Consider the following 26,014-nt stretch of genomic DNA (forward strand, 5'->3'; position numbering starts at 1 on the left):
AAAGCAAACAGAAAACAAAAAAAGAGAAACCCCCCTAGGCTGTGGCCCAACTGGGCCAAACCACCAGGCCCAGCTGGCCAACCACCCCCCACTCCTTATCCACTACACCACCCCCCACCCACTCCACCGACACCCCACAACCCCCCCGAAAATATCTCCTCCCCCTCCTCTCTCTCGGTCTGGATCGGTATCGAGAGGAGGCCACCGCCGCCTAGAACCGCTCGACGCCGCCCAGACCGCCCGTCGCCGTTGGCCACCGCCGCCCGGAGCGCTTCCCCGCCGGCCTGCCTCCCCTCCGGCGCACGTCTCCGACCTCCCCCTCGAGCCCTGCTGCCACGGACCCTGCGGACCCCTGTGAGGCCTCGCCCCTCTCCCTCGCTCGATCACCGCGCCATGCCCGCGCCATCCGCGCTCTCGCACGCGCCGCGGCCCCTGCAGGCTGCGCCCGGGCCGCGCTCGAGTTCGCCTCGCGCCGCGACCCCCCCCCCTGTCGCCGCTCCCCGCACGCCCTCGTCCCGACCGTGCCTCGCCTCCTCTGCACACCGCGCCCGCCGGAGCTAGCCCGTGCTCCCCGCGCCCATCACCGCGCCCTTCCCATCGTCTGCTCCCACACGTCGCCGGCCGCGACCACGCGCCGCCGTGGACCTGCTGCTGCTCCCTCGCGCTTGCCCGCAGCCGCCATCGCCGCTCCTGCCACTGCTCAAGCCCGCCTGGCCACGGACGCCCCACGCCGCCCACGCCTACTGTCGCCCGAGGCCGCGCCCGGCTCCCCTCGTACCTGCCCGTGGCCGTCTTGGTCGAAGCCATGCTCGGCCCGCCGTTTCCCCTGCCCTCCGCCCCTGCTCCGCTGTGGCTTGCTGCTCACTGGAGCCGCTGCTCACCGAAGCTCCCCGCCGTTCGCCGCCCCGCACGCCTCAGCTCGCCGGCACACCGGCGCCCGCGCCCGCCAGCCGCCCCGTCGGGTGCGCCCCCGCGGGCCAGCGCCCGTTCGGGGCTGTGCCCATTAGCCCGTGTGCCTGCTATGGTTTCTGGGCCAATGACACAAGGGGCCCACGCCCCTGAACGTTTAAAAAAATTAAATTAAAAATAAATATGTTAACTAATTAATTAATTAAATTAATCATATTTAATTAAACTAATTAGATTATTAACCTAATGATTAATTAACCTAATTAACTACTGTTAATTAGCTAATTAATTAGTATGACAGTGGGGCCCACCCCCTAATTAATTTTGATTAGTTTAATTATACTGTTTAATTAAAATGTGTCACTGACCAGTGGGACCCACTGGTCAGGTTGACCAGTCAACCCCCGTTGACTGCTGATGTCTGTCATAAATCCATTTCGAATTAATTTAAATAATTAATTAAATTCCAGAAATTAAGAAAATCTTTAGAAAATCATATCATTTAATCCGTAACTCGGATCAAATTATTTTCAACATGAAAGTTGCTCAGAACGACGAGACGAATCCGGATACGCAGCCCGTTCGTCTACCACGCATCCCAAGCATAGCGAACACGCAACTTTCCCCCTCCGGCTCCTCTGCCCAAAAACGCGAAACACCGGGGATAATTTCCCGGATGTTCCCCCCTTCACCGGTACCACCTCGTACTGCGTTAGGGCACACCTAGCATCATGCTTTGTCATGTCATGCATCATCATGCATTTGTTTGCATTATATTTATTGTTTCTTCCCCCTCTTCTCTCGCTAGACACCGAGACCGATGCCGCTGCTACCCAGTACGACTACGGTGTTGACGACCACTCTCTCTTGCCAGAGCAACCAGGCAAGCCCCCCCCCTTGATCACTAGATATCGCCTACTCTCCTCTATACTGCTTGCATTAGAGTAGTGTAGGATGTTACTGCTCTCCGTTAATCCTATCCTGATGCATAGCATGTCATTGTCGGTACTACTGTTGATACCTTACCGGCAATCCTACATGCTTAGTATAGGTTGCTAGTAATCCATCAGTGGCCCTACATTCTAGTCCGTCTGCCATGCTATACTATCGGGCCGTGATCACTCGGGAGTTGATCACGAGTATATACTTACACATAATATATGATACTGATGATGACTAAAGACGGATCGGCTCGTAGGAGTACCTGCGAGTGATCCACGGATTGGGTCCGAAAGGACGTTTATCCCGACGGCCCTCTGAGTGGATCTTTGTGGCGAAGCGACAGGGTAGGTTGAGACCACCTAGGTGAGAGGTGGGCCTGGCCCTGGTCGGCGTTCGCGGTTATTTCAAGATAACACGTTTAACGAGATCTTGGTATTTGATCTGAGTCTGGCTACTGGCCTATACGCACTAACCATCTACGCGGGGACAGTTATGGGCACTCGACGTCGTGGTATCAGCTGAAGCCTTCGTAACGTCAGAGACTGAGTGGCGGGCACCGGATTGGACTGGAACGCCTGCTAGGCTAGGTCTGCTTCCGGCCGCGTTCGCAACGTGTAGGTGTGCAAAGGGCGATGGGCCCAGACCCCTGCGCCATAGGATTTAGACCGGCGTGCTGACCTCACTGTTGTGCCTAGGTAGGGTTGCGACGTGTTGATCTTCCGAGGCCAGGCATGACCCAGAAAAGTGTGTCCGGCCAAATGGGATCGAGCGTGTTGGGTTATGTGGTGCACCCCTGCAGGGAAGTTAATCTATTCGAATAGCCGTGTCCCTCGGTAAAAGGACGACCCGGAGTTGTACCTCGACCTTATGACAACTAGAACCGGATACTTAATAAAACACACCCTTCCAAGTGCCAGATACAACCGGTGATCGCTGTCTCACAGGGCGACGAGGGGAGGATCATCGGTTAGGATTATGCTATGCGATGCTACTTGGTGAATTTAGCATCTACTCTCTTCTGCATGCTGCAAGATGGAGGTGGCCAGAAGCGTAGTCTTCGATAGGACTAGCTATCCCCCTCTTATTCCGGCATTCTGCAGTTCAGTCCACATATGATACCCTTATTCCATTTGATACCAGTGCATACATATGTGGTGTAGCTCCTTGCTTGCGAGTACTTTGGATGAGTACTCACGGTTGCTTTTCTCCCCCTTTTCCCCCTTTCTATACTCGATTGCTGCGACCAGACGGTGGAGCCCAGGAGCCAGACGCCACCGTCGACGACGACTACTACTACTCGGGAGGTGCCTACTACTACGTGCAGCCCGCTGACGGCGACCAGGAGTAGTTAGGAGGATCCCAGGCAGGAGGCATGCGCCTCTTTCGATCTGTATCCCAGTTTGAGTTAGCCTTCTTAAGGCAAACTTGTTTAACTTATGTCTGTACTCAGATATTGTTGCTTCCGCTGACTCGTCTAAGATCGAGCTCTTGTATTCGAGCCCTCGAGGCCCCTGGCTTGTAATATGATGCTTGTATGACTTATTTTATTTGTAGAGTTGTGTTGTGATATCTTCCCGTGAGTCCCTAATCTTGATCGTACACGTTTGCGTGTATGATTAGTGTATGACTGAATAGGGGGCGTCACAGGCGAGTTGCCCCAGGCCGGCATGGGGCGGGGTGGGGGAGTACGGCGATAGGGCATCGTCGCTGTCGTGGATGATGCCGCTGAAGGAAATATGCCCTAGAGGCAATAATAAAGTTATTATTTATTTCCTCATATCATGGTAAATGTTTATTATTCATGCTATAATGGTATTAACCAGAAACATAATACATGTGTGAATACATAGACAAACATAGTGTCACTAGTATGCCTCTACTTGACTAGCTCATTGATCAAAGACGGTTGAGTTTCCTAGCCATAGACATGAGTTGTCATTTGATCAACGGGATCACATGATTAGGATAATGATGTGATTGACATGACCCATTCCGTTAGCTTAGCACTTGATCGTTTAAGTTTACTTCTATTGCTTTCTTCATGACTTATACATGTTCCTATGACTATGAGATTATGCAACTCCCGATTACTGGAAGAACACTTTGTGTGCTACCAAACGTCACAACGTAACTGGGTGATTATAAAGGTGCTCTACAGGTGTCTCCGATGGTGTTCGTTGAGTTGGCATAGATCGAGAATAGGATTTGTCACTCCGATTGTCGGAGAGGTATCTCTGGGCCCTCTCGGTAATGCACATCCCTATAAGCCTTGCAAGCAATATGACTAATGAGTTAGTTACGGGATGATGCATTATGGAACGAGTAAAGAGACTTGCCGGTAACGAGATTGAACTAGGTATTGAGATACCGACGATAAAATCTCGGGCAAGTAACATACTGATGACAAAGGGAACAACGTATATTGTTATGCGGTTTGACTAATAAAGATCTTCGTAGAATATGTAGGAACCAATATGAGCATCCAGGTTCCGCTACGTGTCTCGGTCATGTCTACATAATTCTCGAACCCGTAGGGTCCGCACGCTTAAAGTTCTGTGACGATCGGTATTATGAGTTTTTGTGTTTTGTTGTACCGAAGGTAGTTTGGAGTCCCGGATATGATCACGGACATAACGAGAAGTCTCGAAATGGTCGAGATGTAAAGATCGATATATTGGACGACTATGTTCGGACACCGGAAGTGTTTCGGGAGGTGTCGGATATATACCGGAGTACCGGGGGGTTACCGGAACCCCCCGGGGAGTATATTGGGCCTAATGGGCCTTAGTGGGAGAAGAGGAGGGCCGGCCAGGGCAGCCGCGCGCCCCCTCCCCCTCTAGTCCGAATTGGACAAGGAGGGGGGCGCCCCTCTTTCCTTCTCTTCTTCTCTCCCTTCCTCTCCTACTCCTACTACTACTTGGAAGGGGGGAGTCCTACTCTGAGTGGGAGTAGGACTCCTCATGGGGCGTGATGACCCACAAGTATAGGGGATCTATCGTAGTCCTTTTGATAAGTAAGAGTGTCGAACCCAACGAGGAGCAGAAGGAAATGATAAGCGGTTTCCAGCAAGGTATTCTCTGCAAGTAGTGAAATAAGTGTCAACAGATAGTTTTGTGATAAGATAATTTGTAACGAGCAACAAGTAACAAAAGTAAATAAAGTGCAGCAAGGTGGCCCAATCCTTTTGTAGCAAAGGACAAGCCTGGACAAACTCTTATATGATGTAAAGCGCTCCCGAGGACACATGGGAATATCGTCAAGCTAGTTTTCATCATGCTCATATGATTCGCGTTCGGTACTTTGATAATTTGGTATGTGGGTGGACCGGTGCTTGGGTGCTGCCCTTACTTGGACAAACATCCCACTTATGATTAACCTCTATTGCAAGCATCCGCAAATACAACAAAAGTATTAAGGTAAACCTAACCATAGCATGAAACATATGGATCCAAATCAGCCCCTTACGAAGCAACGCATAAACTAGGGTTTAAGCTTCTGTCACTCTAGCAACCCATCATCTACTTATTACTTCCCAATGCCTTCCTCTAGGCCCAAACAATGGTGAAGTGTCATGTAGTCGACGTTCACATAACACCACTAGAGGAGAGACAACATACATTTCATTAAAATATTGAACGAATACCAAATTCACATGACTACTAATAGCAAGACTTCTCCCATGTCCTCAGGAACAAAAGTAACTACTCAAAAAGCATAAACATGTTCATAATCAGAGGGGTATTAATGTGCATATAGGATCTGAACATATGATCTTCCACCAATTAAACTAACTAGCATCAACTACAAGGAGTAATTAACACTACTAGCAACCTACTAGCACCAATCCCGGACTTGGAGACAAGAATTGGATACAAGAGATAAACTAGGGTTTTGAGATGAGATGGTGCTGATGAAGATGTTGATGGAGATTGCCCTCTCCCGATGAGAGGAGCGTTGGTGATGACGATGGCGATGATTTCCCCCTCCGAGAGGGAAGTTTCCCCGGCAACGGCGCCAGAAAAAGGTCTTGATAACCCACAAGTATAGGGGATCAATTGTAGCCTCTTTCGATAAGTAAGAGTGTCGAACCCAATGAGGAGCTAAAGGTATAACAAATATTCCCTCAAGTTCTATCGACCACCGATACAACTCTATGCACGCTTAACGTTCGCTTTACCTAGAACAAGTATGAAACTAGAAGTACTTTGTAGGTGTTTTTGGATAGTTTTGCAAGATAATAAAGAACGAGTAAATAAAAAGTAGGGGTTGTTTAGATAAAGACACAACTAAGTTAGGTTTAGTAAAGAGCTTGTTGTTACGAGAAAGTTATTTGTCCCTAGGCAATTGATAACTAGATCGGTAATCATTATTGCAATATTATTTGAGGGAGAGGCATAAGCTAACATACTTTCTCTACTTGGATCATATTCACTTATGATTGGAACTCTAGCAAGCATCCGCAACTACTAAAGATCATTAAGGTTAAACCCGACCATAGCATTAAAGTATCAAGTCCTCTTTATCCCATATGCAAACAACCTACTTACTCGGGTCTGTGCTTTTGTCACTCACGCCACCCACCATAAGCAAATCATGAACATATTGCAAACCCTATAGCGGGGATCCCTCACGCTTGCATGACATGGAGAGCACCATAGGACAGCACGAATAATAAAACATGCAACTCAAACCAATCATGATCATCAAATAACCCATAGGACAAAACGGATCTACTCAAACATCATAGGATAGCCATACATAATTGGGAAATAATATATTGCGTTGAGCACCATGTTTAAGTATAGATTACAGTGGGTAAAATAGGGTTTACACCGCTGCATAGAGGGGGGAAGATTTGGTGATGATGGCGGTGAAGTTGTTGGTGAAGATTGCGGTGATGATGATGGCCCCCGATGGCACTCCGGTGCCACCGGAAGCGAGGGGGGAGAGCCCGCTCCTTCTTCTTCTTCCTTGACCTCCTCCCTAGATGAGAGAAGGGTTTCCCCTCTGGTCCTTGGTCTCCATGGCATGAGAGGGGCGAGAGCCCCTCCGAGATTGGATCTGTCTCTCTGTCTCTCTCTGTTTTTGTGTTCCCAGATTCTGGCCTTTCACCGTTTCTTATATTCCCGGAGATCCGTAACTCCGATTGGGCTGAAATTTTAACACGATCTCTATCCGGTATTAGCTTTCTTGCAGTGAAAGAAGGGCATCAACCGCCTTACGGGGTGGCCACGAGGGTCTGGGGCGCCCCCCCCTGCCTCGTGGCCCCCTCGGGCATCGTCTCGCGTGGATTTTTCTTCCCAAAAATCACATATATTCCAAAAAAATCTCCGTCAGTTTTTATCCCGTTTGGACTCCGTTTGATATGGATTTACTGCGAAACAAAAAAACATGCAACAAACAGGAACTGGCACTGGGCACTGGGTCAATAGGTTAGTCCCAAAAATAAACTATAAGACTGCTAATCAACGCCCAAAATAAATGTCCAAAACGAAATTAGTGCAACTATACATCGAGACTAACAATCAAATCAAATATAATACCAACGGCGATACCACTAATCAGCATCCCCAAGCTTCAATTCTATCTGCTCTCCTCGAGTAGTAAATGATTTAACACCAACATAATTTCGATCCGTGACTATGGCCAACACTAGCAGAATACATTACAATCATAGCTTAATCTAATCCATCCGCAATAAATATTGAGCGACCCGACGACATGATTCACGCAGCGACATAGATCATCATTCCACATAAGATAAAAACAACTCAAGCATACCAAAAAGCAAACCAGTACTTAATGCAAAAGAACTTACACAAGACAAAGTCCAATCCACCTACAAAAAAAATTCAATAAGCCTCGGAACTAATGCAATTCCTCTATACCAACAAACAAGAAACAATTACAAATCCACTGACAACCCCCCAATCCACACCACCAAAAAGAGCCAATTGTTCAATACTTTTAGACTGTATCCTCAAGACCTTTCACGCTTCACCACCACCAAATGAGCGTAACACTGAAAATAAAGCAAATATACACATATGAGAACCTGGATAGCAAAATATGATCGTGCCCAGTATAGTGGACAAGACCCCAGAGAAAGGACAACATCCCGAGTTCTCACAGACAACTAGGCGTATCACACGGGCTGATGAGAATGCACCCAAATCAATAGAATATCAAAATGTGAATGTGAGTGAGGAATGCCAATAGCCAACCATGCACTCAGCTATAAAGGCCAGAACAGCACCCAAACTCCGATACATAAAGTGATCTGCATACCACGTCCTCAAAATCTGCGCATGAGACCTCGGTCATCTATATGATGGAAAGTCCTATCGACCCCTATACAGCCACCGTTCCAACCTATAAATGAAAAACATTACCCAAATAGTAATATGAAAAGTGACATAGCTCAATAGACTCTCCCCCCCAAACCCGGCCATCCGGCGCCCGGAATACTCTGACAAACCATGCGTGCTACTCTGACCAACAAGCTCAACTAAAAAGTAGTCCACAGTCGTCCCTTCTCTCGTTTTCTCTCATTTATTTTTTGTTTTGGCCTTCTTTTTTTACTGGCATTCTCATCTTTTTTACTTTTTTTGCCGGAGTCTACTACCCGAACTTTGGCCCAGGAACATAACAATAGTACTCCATTACAGCTAATGCTATATACCTCACATGGACAATAGCTCTAAATATAATATGAATCATCACAACCTACAATTTATTTAACCGTACCAACTCAAGCTACATACGAACAAAGATCTACATATGAATGCCTCCGGCGGTGTACCGGGAGGATGTGCAATGATCTAGCGATAGCAATGACATAAAAAACGGACAAGCCATGAAAATATCATGCTAGCTATCTTACGATTCAGCAAAGCAATATGACAATAAATGCTCAAGTCATGTATATGATGATGATGGAAGTTGCATGGCAATATATCTCGGAATGGCTATGGAAATGCCATAATAGGTAGGTATGGTGGCTGTTTTGAGGAAGATATAAGGAGGCTTATGTGTGATAGAGCGTATCGTATCACGGGGTTTGGATGCACCGGCGAAGTTTGCACCAACTCTCGAGGTGAGAAAGGGCAATGCACGGTACCGTAGAGGCTAGCAAATTGCGAAAGGTGAGAGATGCGTATAATCCATGGACTCACATTAGTCATAAAGAACTCATATACTTATGCAAAAGTTTATTAGCCCTCGAAGCAAAGTACTACTACGCATGCCCCTAGGGGGATAGATTGGTAGGAAAAGACCATCGCTCGTCCCCGACCGCCACTCATAAGGAAGACAATCAAATAAATCACTGCTCCAACTTCATGTCTACATAACGGTTCACCATACATGCATGCTACTGGAATCACAAACCTCAACACAAGTATTTCTACTAATCCACAACTACCCACTAGCATGACTCTAATATCACCATCTTTATATCGCAAAACTATTGCAAGGAATCAAACATATCATATTCAGTGATCTACAAGTTTTATGTAGGATTTTATGACTAACCATGTGAATGACCCAGTTCCTGTCATCTCTAAATAGATATAAGTGAAGCAAGAGAGTTTAATTCTTTCTACAAAGATATGCCCACGCTCTAACAAATATAAGTGAAGCAAAAGAGCATTCTACAAATGGCGGTTTTCTATGTAAAGAGAAACAGGCAATCCAAACTTCAAATGATATAAGTGAAGCACATGAAGCATTCTATAAAGCCATACTCAAAAGATATAAGTGAAGTGCAAAGAGCATTCTATAAATCAACCAAGGACTATCTCATACCAGCATGGTGCATAAAAAATGAAAACTAAATGCAAAAGACGCTCCAAGATTGCACATATCGCATGAACGAAACGAATCCGAAAACATACCGATACTTGTTGAAGAAAGAGGGGATGCCTTCCGGAGGCATCCCCAAGCTTAGACGCTTGAGTCTCCTTGAATATACTTGGCAATTGATCGCCATAGCCCCCCGGTGGCCAACCGCCAGCACCCCCAACCCCCGCACGCGGAAAGGGCCAACCATAGCCACAACACCGCAAAACACAAGAAAAAAAAACACAGGGAAAACCTACAACCGACAGCCAGCACCCCACGGCAAACCAACCAGCAGACACCGCCTACAAGACGCCCAACCCAGAGCAAAAAAACCGGGCAGGTGCTTCCCTGTTTTAATTGACTTGTGGAGGTCAGGTTAATATCTTGATGATTCCGTCGGATCACCTCTGATGCATGCACGACGAGGGCCCGCCAAACCGAGCCGATCCCTACCCCTCATGTAGACGTTAGCCAGGCGCCACCAGGAAGAGAAGCGCATTCTAGACAACGCGAGCCTCAGTAGGTCGTACCGTCCTTCAACACATCACGAAACTGACAATCACAGAAGCTCCGACCCGAACGTAGCGAGCCACCTCCGATATCAGCACACCCGTTACACCCACCGCTCACGAGTTCGTCGAAAACGCGATCCCAGCTGAGTGATTTGAGGGAGAGTCATTGTCCACGCACCCCCAAGCGCGTAGCGAACCGAGACAAGAGTGAGCCGAGTTGCGGACCCTAGGCATCTAACCACCCACAAGGCTTACGGCTAGCAACACGCTACAAATTAGAGTGCCGACGTATCGTTGAGGGGGCACCGCACAACCCACGCTAAAAGAAGATCAATGAAAATCTAAAAGTTCTCGCTCCGTCGGTAGCCCCCATGCCACCCTAGTATCTGAGCGAGCAAGAAGGCTCCCAGATGGCCAGAGACCGGCGGCTAGTGCGCGCGCCGCGAGGAGTCCTAATCCCCCTCGGACCGATAGGACTCCGACCCTTTTCCTATTGCAGGAAAGATAGACTTGAGGCGGGAAAGAAGGAAAGAGGGGGGCCGACCCCCTTGCCCTAAACCAATTCTTTGGGCCTAGGGAGGGGCCGCCCCCATACTCCTCTTGTTGCCCTCCTCTTTCCACTAAGGCCCATGTAGGCCCATATGCTCGGGGGTTCCGGTAACCTCCCGGTACTAAAATCCCGATTTCACCCGGAACACTTCCGATATCCAAATAGGCTTCCAAATATATCAAATCTTCAATGTCTCGACCATTTCGAAGACTCCTCGTCATGTCCGTGATCACATCCGGGACTCCGAACAACCTTCGGTACATCAAAACATATAAACTCATAATAACTGATCATCGAAACTTAAGCGTGCGGACCCTGGGTTCGAGAACTATGTAGACATGACCGAGACACGTCTCCGGTCAATAACCAATAGCGGAACCTGGATGCTCATATTGGTTCCTACATATTCTATGAAGATCTTTATCGGTCAAACCGCATAACAACATACGTTGTTCCCTTTGTCATCGGTATGTTACTTGCCCGAGATTCGATCGTCGGTATCCAATACCTAGTTCAATCTCGTTACCGGCAAGTCTCTTTACTCGTTCCGTAATACATCATCTGCAACTAACTCATTAGTTGCAATGCTTGCAAGGCTTAAGTGATGTGCATTACCGAGAGGGCCCAGAGATACCTCTCCGACGGAGTGACAAATCCTAATCTCGAAATACGCCAACCCAACATACCTTTGGAGACACCTAGAGCACCTTTATAATCACCCAGTTACGTTGTGACGTTTGGTAGCACACAAAGTGTTCCTCCGTAAATGGGAGTTGCATAATCTCATAGTCATAGGAACATGTATAAGTCATGAAGAAAGCATAATAGCAAATACTAAACGATCAAGTGCTAAGCTAACGGAATGGGTCAAGTCAATCACATCATTCTCCTAATGATGTGATCTCGTTAAATCAAATGACAACTCATGTCTATGGCTAGGAAACTCAACCATCTTTGATCAACGAGCTAGTCAAGTAGAGGCATACTAGTGACACTCTGTTTGTCTATGTATTCACACATGTATTATGTTTCCGGTTAATATAGTTCTAGCATGAATAATAAACATTTACCATGATATGAGGAAATAAATAATAACTTTATTATTGCCTCTAGGGAATATTTCCTTCAGTCTCTCACTTGCATTAGAGTCAATAATCTAGATTACACAGTAATGATTCTAACACCCATGGAGTCTTGGTGCTGATCATGTTTTGCTCATGGAAGATGCTTAGTCAACGGGTCTACAACATTCAGATCCGTATGTATCTTGCAAATCTTTATGTCTCCCAACTGGACTTGATCCCGGATGGAATTGAAGCGTCTCTTGATGTGTTTGGTTCTTTTGTGAAATCTGGATTCCTTTGCCAAGGCAATTGCACCAGTATTGTCACAAAAGATTTTCATTGGACCCGATGCACTAGGTATAACACCTAGATCGGATATGAACTCCTTCATCCAGACTCCTTCATTTGCTGCTTCCAAAGCAGCTATGTACTCCGCTTCACATGTAGATCCCGCCACGACGCTTTGTTTAGAACTGCACCAACTGACAGCTCCACCGTTCAATGTAAACACGTATCCGGTTTGCGATTTAGAATATTCCGGATCCGTTTCAAAGCTTGCATCAACATAACCACTTATGATGAGCTCTTTGTCACCTCCATAAACGAGAAACATATCCTTAGTCCTTTTCAAGTACTTCAGGATGTTCTTGACCGCTGTCCAGTGATCCACTCTTGGATTACATTGGTACCTCCCTGCTAGACTTATAGCAAGGCACACATCAGGTCTGGTACACAACATTGCATACATGATAGAGCCTATGGCTGAAGCATAGGGAACATCTTTCACCTTATCTCTATCTTCTGCAGTGGTCGGGCATTGAGTCTTACTCAATTTCACACCTTCTAACACAGGCAAGAACCCTTTCTTTGCTTGATCCATCTTGAACTTCTTCAAAATTTTGTCAAGGTATGTGCTTTGTGAAAGTCCTATTAAGCGTCTTGATCTATCTCTATAGATCTTAATGCCTAATATGTAAGCAGCTTCACCGAGGTCTTTTATTGAAAAACTCTTATTCAAGTATCTTTTATGCTATCCAGAAATTCTATATCATTTCCAATCAGCAATATGTCATCCACATATAATATTAGAAATGCTATAGAGCTCCCACTCACTTTCTTGTAAATACAGGCTTCTCCAAAAGTCTGTACAAAACCAAATGCTTTGATCACACTATCAAAGCGTTTATTCCAACTCCGAGAGGCTTGCACCAGTCCATAAATGGATCGCTGGAGCTTGCACACTTTGTTAGCTCCCTTTGGATCGACAAAACCTTCTGGTTGCATCATATACAACTCTTCTTCTAGAAATCCATTCAAGAATGCAGTTTTTACATCCATCTGCCATATTTCATAATTATAAAACGCGGCAATTGCTAACATGATTCGGACAGACTTAAGCATCGCTACTGGTGAGAAGGTCTCATCGTAGTCAATCCCTTGAACTTGTCAAAAACCTTTTGCAAGAAGTCGAGCTTTGTAGACAGTAACATTACCGTCAGCGTCAGTCTTCTTCTTAAAGATCCATTTATTCTCAATTGCTTTCCGATCAGCGGGCAAGTCAACCAAAGTCCACACTTTGTTCTCATACATGGATCCCATCTCAGATTTCATGGCTTCATGCCATTTTGCGGAATCTGGACTCACCATCGCTTCTTCATAGTTCGTAGGTTCATCATGATCTAGTAGCATGACTTCCAGAATAGGATTACCGTACCACTCTGGTGCGGATCTTACTCTGGTTGACCTACGAGGTTCAGTAACAGCTTGATCTAAAGTTTCATGATCATCATCATTAACTACCTCACTAATTGGTGTAGGTGTCGCAGAAACCGTTTTCTGTGATGAACTACTTTCCAATAATGGAGCAGGTACTGTTACCTCATCAACTTCTACTTTCCTCCCACTCACTTCTTTCGAGAGAAACTCCTTCTCTAGAAAAACTCCGAATTTAGCAACAAAAGTCTTGCCTTCGGATCTGTGATAGAAGGTGTACCCAACAGTTTCCTTTGGGTATCCTATGAAGACACATTTCTCCGATTTGGGTTCGAGCTTATCAGGTTGAAGCTTTTTCACATAAGCATCGCAGCCCCAAACTTTCAGAAACGACAACTTTGGTTTCTTGCCAAACCATAGTTCATAAGGCGTCGTCTCAACGGATTTCGATGGTGCCCTATTTAACGTGAATGCGGCCGTCTCTAAAGCATAACCCCAAAACGATAGCGGTAAATCAGTAAGAGACATCATAGATCGCACCATATCTAGTAAAGTACGATTACGACGTTCGGACACACCATTACGTTGTGGTGTTCTGGGTGGCGTGAGTTGCGAAACTATTCCGCATTGTTTCAAATGTAGACCAAACTCGTAACTCAAATATTCTCCTCCACGATCAGATCGTAGAAACTTTATTTTCTTGTTATGATGATTTTCCACTTCACTCTAAAATTCTTTGAACTTTTCAAATGTTTCAGACTTATGTTTCATTAAGTAGATATACCCATATCTGCTCAAATCATCTGTGAAGGTGAGAAAATAACGATACCCGCCACGAGCCTCAATATTGATTGGACCACATACATCAGTATGTATGATTTCTAATAAATCTGTTGCTTGCTCCATTGTTCCAGAGAACGGCGTTTTAGTCATCTTGCCCATGAGGCATGGTTCGCAAGTACCAAGTGATTCATAATCAAGTGATTCCAGAAGTCCATCAGTATGGACTTTCTTCATGCGCTTTACACCAATATGACTTAAACGGCAGTGCCACAAATAAGTTGCACTATCATTATCAACTCTGCATCTTTTGGCTTCAACATTATGAATATGTGTATTACTACTATCGAGATCTAACACAAATAGACCACTCTTCAAGGGTGCATGACCATAAAAGATATTACTCATATAAATAGAACAACCATTATTCTCAGATTTAAATGAATAACCGTCTCACATCAAACAAGATCCAGATATAATGTTCATGCTTAACGCTGGCACCAAATAACAATTATTTAGGTCTAAAATTAATCCCGAAGGTAGATGTAGAGGTAGCGTGCCAACGGCGATCACATCGACTTTGGAACCATTTCCCAGGCGCATCGTCACCTCGTCCTTAACCAATCTTAGCTCAATCCGTAGTCCCTGTTTCGAGTTGCAAATTTTAGCAACAGAACCGGTATCAAATACCCAGGTGCTACTGCGAGCTCTAGTAAGATACACATCAATAACATGTATATCACATATACATTTGTTCACCTTGCCATCCTTCTTAACCGCCAAATACTTGGGGCAGTTCCGCTTCTAGTGACCAGTCTGCTTGCAGTAGAAGCACTCAGTCTCAGGCTTAGGTCCAGACTTTGGTTTCTTCTCCCGAGCAACAACTTGTTTGTCGTTCTTTTTGAAGTTCCCCTTCTTCTTCCCTTTACCCTTTTTCTTGAAACTGGTGGTCTTGTTGACCATCAACACTTGATGCTCCTTCTTGATTTCTACCTCTGCCGCCTTTAGCATTGCGAAGAGCTCGGGAATTGTATTATTCATCCCTTGCATATTATAGTTCATCACGAAGCTCTTGTAGCTTGGTTGCAGTGATTGAAGAACTCTGTCAATGACACTATCAACATGAAGATTAACTCCCAGTTGAGTCAAGTGGTTATGGTACGCAGACATTCTGAGTATATGCTCACTGACAGAACTATTCTCCTCCATCTTGCAGCTGTAGAACTTATTGGAGACTTCATATCTCTCAATCCGGGCATTTGCTTGGAATATTAACTTCAACTCCTGGAACATCTCATATGCTTCATGATGTTCAAAACGTCGTTGAAGTCCCGGTTCTAAGCCGTAAAGCATGGCACACTGAACTATCGAGTAGTCATCAGCTTTACTCTGCCAGACGTTCTTAACGTCATCAGTAGCATCTGCAGCAGGCCTGGCACCTAGAGGTGCTTCCAGGACGTAACTCTTCTGTGCAACAATGAGGATAATCCTCAAGTTACGGACCCAGTCCGTGTAATTGCTACCATCATATTTCAACTTTGCTTTCTCAAGGAACGCATTAAAATTTAACGGAACAACAACACGTGTCATCTATCTACAATAACATAGACAAGCAAAATACTATCAGGTACTAAGTTCATGATAAATTTAAGTTCAATTAATCATATTACTTAAGAACTCCCACTTAGATAGATATCCCTCTAATAATCTAAGTGATCACGTGATCCAAATCAACTAAACCATAACCGATCATCACGTGAAATGGAGTAGTTTTCAATGGTGAACATCACTATGTTGATCATATCTACTATATGATTCACGCTCTACCTTTCGGTCTCAGTGTTCCGAGGCCATATCTGCATATGGTAGGCTCGTCAAGTTTAACCCGAGTATTTTGCATGTGCAAAACTGGCTTGCACCCGTTGTATAAGAACGTTGAGCTTATCACACCCGATCATCACGTGGTGTATCAGCACGACGATCTTTTGCAATGGTGCATACTCAGGGAGAACACTTGTACCTTGAAATTTTTAGTGAGAGATCATCTTATAATGCTACCATCAAACAAAGCAGAATAAGATGCATAAAGGATAAACATCACATGCAATCAATATAAGTGATATGATATGGCCATCATCATCTTGTGCCTTTGATCTCCATCTCCAAAGCACTGTCATGTTCACCATCGTCACCGGCGCGACACCTTGATCTCCATCGTAGCATCATTGTCGTCTCGGCAACTATTGCTTCTACGACTATCGCTACCGCTTAGTGATAAAGTAAAGCAATTACATGGCGATTGCATTTCATACAATAAAGCGACAACCATATGGCTCCTGCCAGTTGCCGATAACTCCATTACAAAACATGATCATCTCATACAATAAAATATAGCATCATGCTTTGACCATATCACATCACAACATGCCCTGCAAAAACAAGTTAGCGTCCTCTACTTTGTTTGTTGCAAGTTTTACGTGGCTGCTACGGGCTGAGCAAGAACCGTTCTTACCTACGCATCAAACTATGATAGTTCGTCAAGTTAGTGTTGTTTTAACCTTCAACAAGAACCGGGCGTAGTCACACTCGGTTCAACTAAAGTTGGAGAAACTGACACCCGCCAGCCACGTGTGTGCAAAGCACGTCGGTAGAATCAGTCTCGCGTAAGTGTACCCGTAATGTCGGTCTGGGACGCTTCATCCAACAATACCACCGAACCAAAGTATGACATGCTGGTAAGCAGTATGACTTGTATCGCCCACAACTCACTTGTGTTCTACTCGTGCATATAACATCCACGCATAAACCTGGCTCGGATACCACTGTTGAGGAACTTAGTAATTTCAAAAAAAATTCCTACGCACACGCAAGATCATGGTGATGCATAGCAGCGAGAGGGGAGAGTGTCATCTACATACCCTCGTAGACCGTAAGCGGAAGCGTTATGACAACGCGGTTGATGTAGTCGTACGTATTCACGATCGACCGATCCTCAGTACCGAACGTATGACACCTCCGCGTTCAGCACACGTTCAGCTCGGTGACGTCCTGCGAACTCACGATCCAGTAGAGCTTCCGGGAAGAGCTCCGTCAGCATGACGGCGTGGTGACGGTGTTGATGAAGCTACCAACACAGGGCTTCGCCTAAGCACCGCTACGATATGACCGAGGTGGATTATGGTGGAGGGGGCACCACACACGGCTAAAAGATCAATGATCAATTGTTGTGTCTCTAAGGGGTGCCTCCCTCCCCGTATATAAAGGAGTGGAGGAGTGGGAGGGGGCCGGCCTCCTATTGCGCGCCCTGATACATCCATTTTGCATCATGTTTTTATATCAATATTTATTGCATTATGGGTTGTTATTACACATTATGTCATAATACTTATGCCTATTCTCTCTTATTTTACAAGGTTTACATAAAGAGGGAGAATGCCGGCAGCTGGGATTCTGGCTGGAAATGGAGCAAATATTAGAGACCTATTCCGCACAGCTCCAAAAGTCCTGAAACTTCACGGATGATGTTTTCCAAATATATAAAAAACATTGAGCGCAAGAACTTCACCAGGGGGACCACACCCTGCCCACGAGGGTGGGGGCGCGCCCTACCCCCTGGTAGCCCTCCGGTGACCATCTTCTGCTATATGGACTATTTTGATGGAAAAAAAATCGTAAGCCATCTTCTCGGACGAAACTCCGCCGCCACGAGGCGGAACCTTGGCGGAGCCAATCTAGGGTTCTGGCGAGGCTGTTCTGCCGGGGAAACTTCCCTCTCGGAGGGGGAAATCATCGCCATCGTCATCACCAACGCTCCTCTCATCGGGAGAGGGCAATCTCCATCAACATCTTCATCAGCACCATCTCACCTGTAAACCCTAGTTTATCTCTTGTATCCAATTCTTGTCTCCAAGTCCGGGATTGGTGCTAGTAGGTTGCTAGTAGTGTTAATTACTCCTTGTAGTTGATGCTAGTTGGTTTAATTGGTGGAAGATCATATGTTCAGATCCTATATGCACATTAATACCCCTCTGATTATGAACATGTTTATGCTTTGTGAGTAGTTACTTTTGTTCCTGAGGACATGGGAGAAGTTTTGCTATTAGTAGTAATGTGAATTTGGTATTCGTTCGATATTTTGATGAGATGTATGTTGTCTCTCCTCTAGTGGTGTTATGTGAACGTCGACTACATGAAACTTCACCATTGTTTGGGCCTAGAGGAAGGCATTGGAAAGTAATAAGTAGATGATGGGTTGCTAGAGTGACAGAAGCTTAAACCCTAGTTTATGCGTTGCTTTGTGAGGGGCTGATTTTGATCCATATGTTTCATGCTATGGTTAGGTTTACCTTAATACTTTTGTTGTATTTGGGGATGCTTGCAATAGAGGTTAATCATAAGTGGGATGTTTGTCCAAGTAAGGGCAGCACCCAAGCACCGGTCCACCCACATACCAAATTATCAAAGTATCGAACGTGAATCATATGAGCGTGATGAAAACTAGCTTGACGATATTCCCATGTGTCCTCGGGAGCATTTTACATCATATAAGAGTTTGTCCAGGATTGTCCTTTGCTACAAAAGGATTGGTCCGCCTTGCTGCACTTTATTTACTTTTGTTACTTGTTGCTCGTTACAAATTATCTTATCACAAAACTATATGTTGCCACTTATTTCAGTACTTGCAGAGAATACCTTGCTGGAAACCGCTTATCATTTCCTTCTGCTCCTCGTTGTGTTCGACACTCTTACTTATCGAAAGGACTATGATAGATCCCCTATACTTGTGGGTCATCAAGACTCTTTTCTGGCGCCGTTGCCGGGGAGCAATAGCGTGGGGTGAATATTCTCGTGTGTGCTTGTTTGCTTTATCACTAAGTAATTTTTGTCTGCTGTTCTTAGTTGTTTTCTATCTTTAGTTATGGGTAGGAAACGCAAAATACCAAAAAGATTAGTTGTACCTAGTAAACCAATGGTTGAAGAACCACTCAAAATCTATCACACTGCTGAAGCTTATTACTTGGATCATCTTCGATCCCTATGTGCTCGTGCTGAAACCCCAACTAGCTTAGTTGAGGGCAAATCTTTAGATGAGCATGCTTGTTATGTGCGACACCGAATATCTGAAAAAGGGAAAATTTTATTGGGTCAAATTCATCGTTTGCAATGCTATGCTTGGAATTTATGCGAAATATATGATATTACTTGTTGTTCTAAAAACCCTAAGAAACACCTTCCCTATCAATGCGAGTTTAGTGGTAATCGAATCGTATCTTCGTATGCTAAGGGTGTTTATAGTTACTATGATGTTCAACAAATTGAAGAATTTGTTGCTTTTAAGGGTGCTTATGAAATTGCTTCTTTGATTGAAACGTATGATGCTACTCTTTACAAATCTGAAAATTTTGACATACTTAAATATTGCTATGATAATTATGCTTCTAATGCCTATGTTGAACCATATATTGATGACTACCCCGCTGTCCAAGAAGAGACTAATATTTTGCAGGAATCTATGGAAGAAGAAGTTGATGAAACTGTGAGCTCATTGGATGAAAAAGATGATGAGGAGAGTGAAGAACAAAAGGAGGAAAAGCGGATTAGCTACCCATGCCCACCTTCTAATGAGAGTAACTCTTCAACTCATACATTGTTTAATTTCCCTTCGTGCTTACCGAAGGATGATTGCTATGATGATTGTTATGATCCCGTTGATTCTCTTGAAATATCCCTTTTTGATGATGCTTGCTATGCTTGTGGCCAAGATGCCAATATAAATTATGCTCATGGAGATGAACTTGCTATAGTTCCTTATGTTAAACATGAAATTGTTGCTATTGCACCCACGCATGATAGTCCTATTATCTTTTTGAATTCTCCCGACTACACCATATCGGAGAAGATTGCTCTTATTAAGGATTATATTGATGGGTTGCGTTTTACTATTACACATGATGATTTTAATGAATATAATATGCATGTTCTTGCTGCTCCTACTTGCAATTATTATGAGAGAGGAACTATATCTCCACCTCTCTATGTTTCCAATACGATAAAATTGCAAGAAACTATTTATACTATGCATTGGCCTTTACTGTGTGTGCATGAATTGTTCTTTTATGACATGCCTATGCATAGGAAGAGAGTTAGACTTCGTTGTTGCATGATATATGTTACTTTGCGCTCACTAATAAATTACAAATCATTGTTAATTAAAATTGGCTTTGATATACCTTGGGATCCGGGTGGATTCATTACTTGAGCACTTTATTCCTAGCTTAATGGCTTTAAAGAAAGCGCTGCCAGGGAGAGAACCCGGAAGTTTTAGAGAGTCATTTATTTATTTTTTGTGTTTTTATAAGGTTTAAAAATAAAAATAATGTGCCAAGGTTTGCCTTTAGGATGTTTACGATGCTTGTTGGTTTGTGCGGTGCAGGACAGAAACATTGGCTGTAGTGCGCGATTTTACATTTTTTACTGGAATGTCAAATGGTTCTGATTCTTTTTGCACTGTATGTCTATACAAATTGTTTATTTTTCCTAATTCTGGCAGAATTTGTCAAGTATCAGAAGTATGGTGAATGTTCAGATTATTACAGACTGTTCTATTTTAGACAGATTCTGTTTTTGATGCATAGTTTGCTTGTTTTGATGAAACTATCAATTTATATCAATGGACTAAGCCATGAAAAAGTTATATTACAGTAGCTACAATGCAAAAACAAAATATGAATTGATTTGCAACAATACTTAGAGTAGTGATTTGCTTTATTATACTAACGGATCTTACCGAGCTTTCTGTTGAGTTTTGTGTGGATGAAGTGTTCGAAGATCTAGGAGGTTTCGATGTGAGAAGAAGTAAGAGAGGCAAGAGATCAAGCTTGGGGATGCCCGAGGCACCCCAAGTAAATATTCAAGGAGACTCAAGCGTCTAAGCTTGGGGATGCCCCGGAAGGCATCCCCTCTTTGTGAAGGAAATATGCCCTAGAGGCAATAATAAAGTTATTATTTATTTCCTTATATCATGATAAATGTTTATTATTAATGCTAGAATTGTATTAACCAGAAACATAATACATGTGTGAATACATAGACAAACAGAGCGTCACGAGTATGCCTCTACTTGACTAGCTCGTTGATCAAAGATGGTTATGTTTCCTAACCATAGACATGAGTTGTCATTTGATTAACGAGATCACATCATTAGGAGAATGATGTGATTGACATGACCCATTCCATTAGCTTAGCACACGATCGTTTAGTATGTTGCTATTGCTTTCTTCATGACTTATACATGTTCCTATGACTATGAGATTACGCAACTCCCGTTTACCGGAGAAACACTTTGTGTGCTACCAAACGCCACAACGTTACTCGGTGATTATAAAGGTGCTCTACAAGTGTCTCCAAAGGTATTTGTTGGGTTGGCGTATTTCGAGATTAGGATTTGTCACTCCGATTGATGGAGAGGTATCTCTGGGCCCTCTCGGTAATGCACATCACTTAAAGCCTTGCAAGCATTGCAACTAATGAGTTAGTTGCGGGATGATGTATTACGGAACGAGTAAAGAGACTTGCCGGTAACGAGATTGAACTAGGTATTGAGATACCGACGATCGAATGTCGGACAAGTAACATACCGATGACAAAGGGAACAACGTATGTTGTTATGCGGTTTGACCGATAAAGATCTTCGTAGAATATGTAGGAGCCAATATGAGCATCCAGGTTCCGCTATTGGTTATTGACCGGAGATGTCTCTCGGTCATGTCTACATAGTTCTTGAACCCGTAGGGTCCGCACGCTTAACATTACGATGACAGTTTTATTATGAGTTTATATGTTTTGATGTACCGAAGGTTGTTCGGAGTCCCGGATGTGATCACGGATATGACGAGGAGTCTCGAAATGGTCGAGACATGAAGATTGATATATTGGAAGCCTATATTTGGATATCGGAAGTGTTCCGGGTGAAATCAGGATTTTACCGGACTACCGGGAGGTTACCGGAACCCCCCGGGAGCTTAATGGGCCTACATGGGCCTTAGTGGAAAAGGAGGGCAGCAAGAGGAGTATGGGGCGCGCCCCCCTAGGCCCAAACTGAATTGGTTTACGGCAAGGGGGCCGGCCCCTCTCTTTCCTTCTTCCCCCTCAAGTCCTAATCCAAATAGGAAAGGGGGGGGGGGAGGCCTACTCCCAGTGGGAGTAGGACTCCTCCTGGCGCGCCTAGCCCTGGCCGGCCGCACCCCCCTTGCTCCTTTATATACAGGGGTAGGGGGCACCCTAGACACAACTTTAGATCATTGATCTCTTAGTCGTGTGCGGTGCCCCCCTCCACCATAGTCCACCTCGATAATACTGTAGTGGTGCGTAGGAGAAGCCCTGCGTCGGTAGAACATCAACATCGTCACCACGCCGTCGTGCTGACGAAACTCTCCCTCAACACTTGGCTGGATCGGAGTTCGAGGGACGTCATCGGGCTGAACGTGTGCTGAACTTGGAGGTGCCGTACGCTCGGTACTTGATCGGTCGGATCGTGAAGACGTACGACTACATCAACCGCGTTGTGCTAAACGCTTCCGCTTATGGTCTATGAGGGTACGTGGACACCACTCTCCCCTCTCGTTGCTATGCATCACCATGATCTTGCGTGTGCGTAGGATAATTTTTGAAATTACTACGTTCCCCAACAGTGGCATCCGAGCCAGGTTTTATGCGTTGATGTTATATGCACGAGTAGAACACAAGTGAGTTGTGGGCGATATAAGTCATACTGCTTACCGGCATGTCATACTTTGGTTCAGCGGTATTATTGGATGAAGCGGCCCGGACCGACATTACGCGTACGCTTACGCGAGACTGGTTCTACCGACGTGCTTTGCACATAGGTGGCTGGCGGGTGTCAGTTTCTCCAACTTTAGTTGAACTGAGTGTGGCTACGCCCGGTCCTTGCGAAGGTTAAAACAACACCAACTTGACAAACTATCGTTGTGGTTTTGATGCGTAGGTAAGAACGGTTCTTGCTAAGCCCGTAGCAGCCACGTAAAACTTGCAACAACAAAGTAGAGGACGTCTAACTTGTTTTTGTAGGGCATGTTGTGATGTGATATGGTCAAGACATGATGCTAAATTTTATTGTATGAGATGATCATGTTTTGTAACTGAGTTATCGGCAACTGGCAGGAGCCATATGGTTGTCGCTTTATTGTATGCAATGCAATCGCCCTGTAATGCTTTACTTTATCACTAAACGGTAGCGATAGTCGTGGAAGCATAATATTGGCGAGACGACAATGATGCTACGATGGAGATCAAGGTGTCGCGCCGGTGACGATGGTGATCATGACGGTGCTTCAGAGATGGAGATCACAAGCCCAAGATGACGATGGCCATATCATATTACTTATATTGATGGCATGTGATGTTTATCTTTATGCATCTTATCTTGCTTTGATTGACGGTAGCATTATAAGATGATCCCTCACTAAATTATCAAAGTATAAGTGTTCTCCCTGAGTATGCACCATTGCGAAAGTTCTTCGTGCTGAGAAACCACGTGATGATCGGGTGTGATAGGCTCTATGTTCAAATACAACGGGTGCAAAACAGTTGCACACGCAGAATACTCAGGTTAAACTTGACGAGCCTAGCATATAACAGATATGGCCTCGGAACACGGAGACCAAAAGTTCAAGCGTGAATCATATAGTAGATATGATCAACATAGTTATGTTCACCATTGAAACTACTCCATCTCACGTGATGATCGGACATGGTTTAGTTGATTTGGATCACATGATCACTTAGAAGATTAGAGGGATGTCTATCTAAGTGGGAGTTCTTAAGTAATATGATTAATTGAACTTAAATTTATCATGAACTTAGTACCTGATAGTATCTTGCTTGTCTATGTTGATTGTAGATAGATGGCTCGTGCTGTTGTTCCGTTGAATTTTAATGCGTTCCTTGAGAAAGCAAAGTTGAAAGATGATGGTAGCAATTACACGGACTGGGTCCGTAACTTGAGGATTATCCTCATTGCTGCACAGAAGAATTACGTCCTGGAAGCATCGCTGAGTGCCAGGCCTGCTGCTGATGCAACTGACGATGCTAAGAACGTCTGGCAGAGCAGAGCTGATGACTACTCGATAGTTCAGTGTGCCATGCTTTACGGCTTAGAACCGGGACTTCAACGACGTTTTGAACGTCATGGAGCATATGAGATGTTCCAGGAGTTGAAGTTAATATTTCAAGAAAATTCCCAGATTGAGAGATATGAAGTCTCCAATAAGTTCTACAGCTGCAAAATGGAGGAGAATAGTTCTGTCAGTGAACATATACTCAGAATGTATGGGTACCATAATCACTTGACTCAGCTGGGAGTTAATCTTCCGGTTGATAGTGTCATTGACATAGTTCTTCAATCACCGCCACCAAGCTACAAGAGCTTTGTGATGAACTATAATATGCAAGGGATGAATAAAACAATTCCCTAGCTCTTTGTAATGCTAAAGGCTGTGGAGGTAGAAATCATCAAGTGTTGATGGTCAACAAGACCACTAGTTTCAAGAAAAAGGGCAAAGGGAAGAAGAAGGGGAACTTCAAGAAGAACAGCAAGCAAGTTGCTGCTCAAGAGAAGAAACCCAAGTCTAGACCTAAGCCTGAAACTGAGTGCTTCTACTGCAAGCAGACTGGTCACTGGAAGCGGAACTGCCCCAAGTATTTGGCGGATAAGAAGGATGGCAAGGTGAACAAAGGTATATGTGATATACATGTTATTGATGTGTACCTTACTAATGCTCGCAGTAGCACCTGGGTATTTGATACTGGTTCTGTTGCTAATATTTGCAACTCGAAACAGGGGCTACGAATTAAGCGAAGATTGGTTAAGGACGAGGTGACGATGCGCGTGGGAAATGGTTCCAAAGTCGATGTGATCGCGGTCGGCACGCTACCTCTACATCTACCTTCATGATTAGTATTAGACCTAAATAATTGTTATTTGGTGCCAGCGTTGAGCATGAACATTATATCTGGATCTTGTTTGATGCGAGACGGTTATTCATTTAAATCAAAGAATAATGGTTGTTCTATTTATACGAGTAATATCTTTTATGGTCATGCACCCTTGAAGAGTGGTCTATTCTTATTGAACCTCGATAGTAGTGACACACATATTCATAATGTTGAAGTCAAAAGATGCAGCGTTGATAATGATAGTGCAACTTATTTGTGGCACTGCCGTTTAGGTCATATCGGTGTAAAGCGCATGAAGAAACTCCATACTGATGGACTTTTGGAACCACTTGATTATGAATCACTTGGTACTTGCGAACCATGCATCATGGGCAAGATGACTAAAACGCCGTTCTCCGAAACTATGGAGAGAGAAACAGATTTGTTAGAAATCATACATACAGATGTATGTGGTCTGATGAATGTTGAGGCTCGTGGCGGATATCGTTATTTTCTCACCTTCACAGATGATTTAAGCAGATATGGGTATATCTACTTAATGAAGCATAAGTCTGAAACATTTGAAAAGTTCAAAGAATTTTAGAGTGAAGTTGAAAATCATCGTAACAAGAAAATAAAGTTTCTACGGTCTGATCGTGGAGGAGAATATTTGAGTTACGAGTTTGGTCTACATTTGAAACAATGCGGAATAGTTTCGCAACTCACGCCACCCAGAACACCACAACGTA

The sequence above is a fragment of the Triticum urartu genome, chromosome 7 (assembly GCF_003073215.2).
Source record: "Triticum urartu cultivar G1812 chromosome 7, Tu2.1, whole genome shotgun sequence".
In the NCBI taxonomy this organism is placed as follows: domain Eukaryota; kingdom Viridiplantae; phylum Streptophyta; class Magnoliopsida; order Poales; family Poaceae; genus Triticum; species Triticum urartu.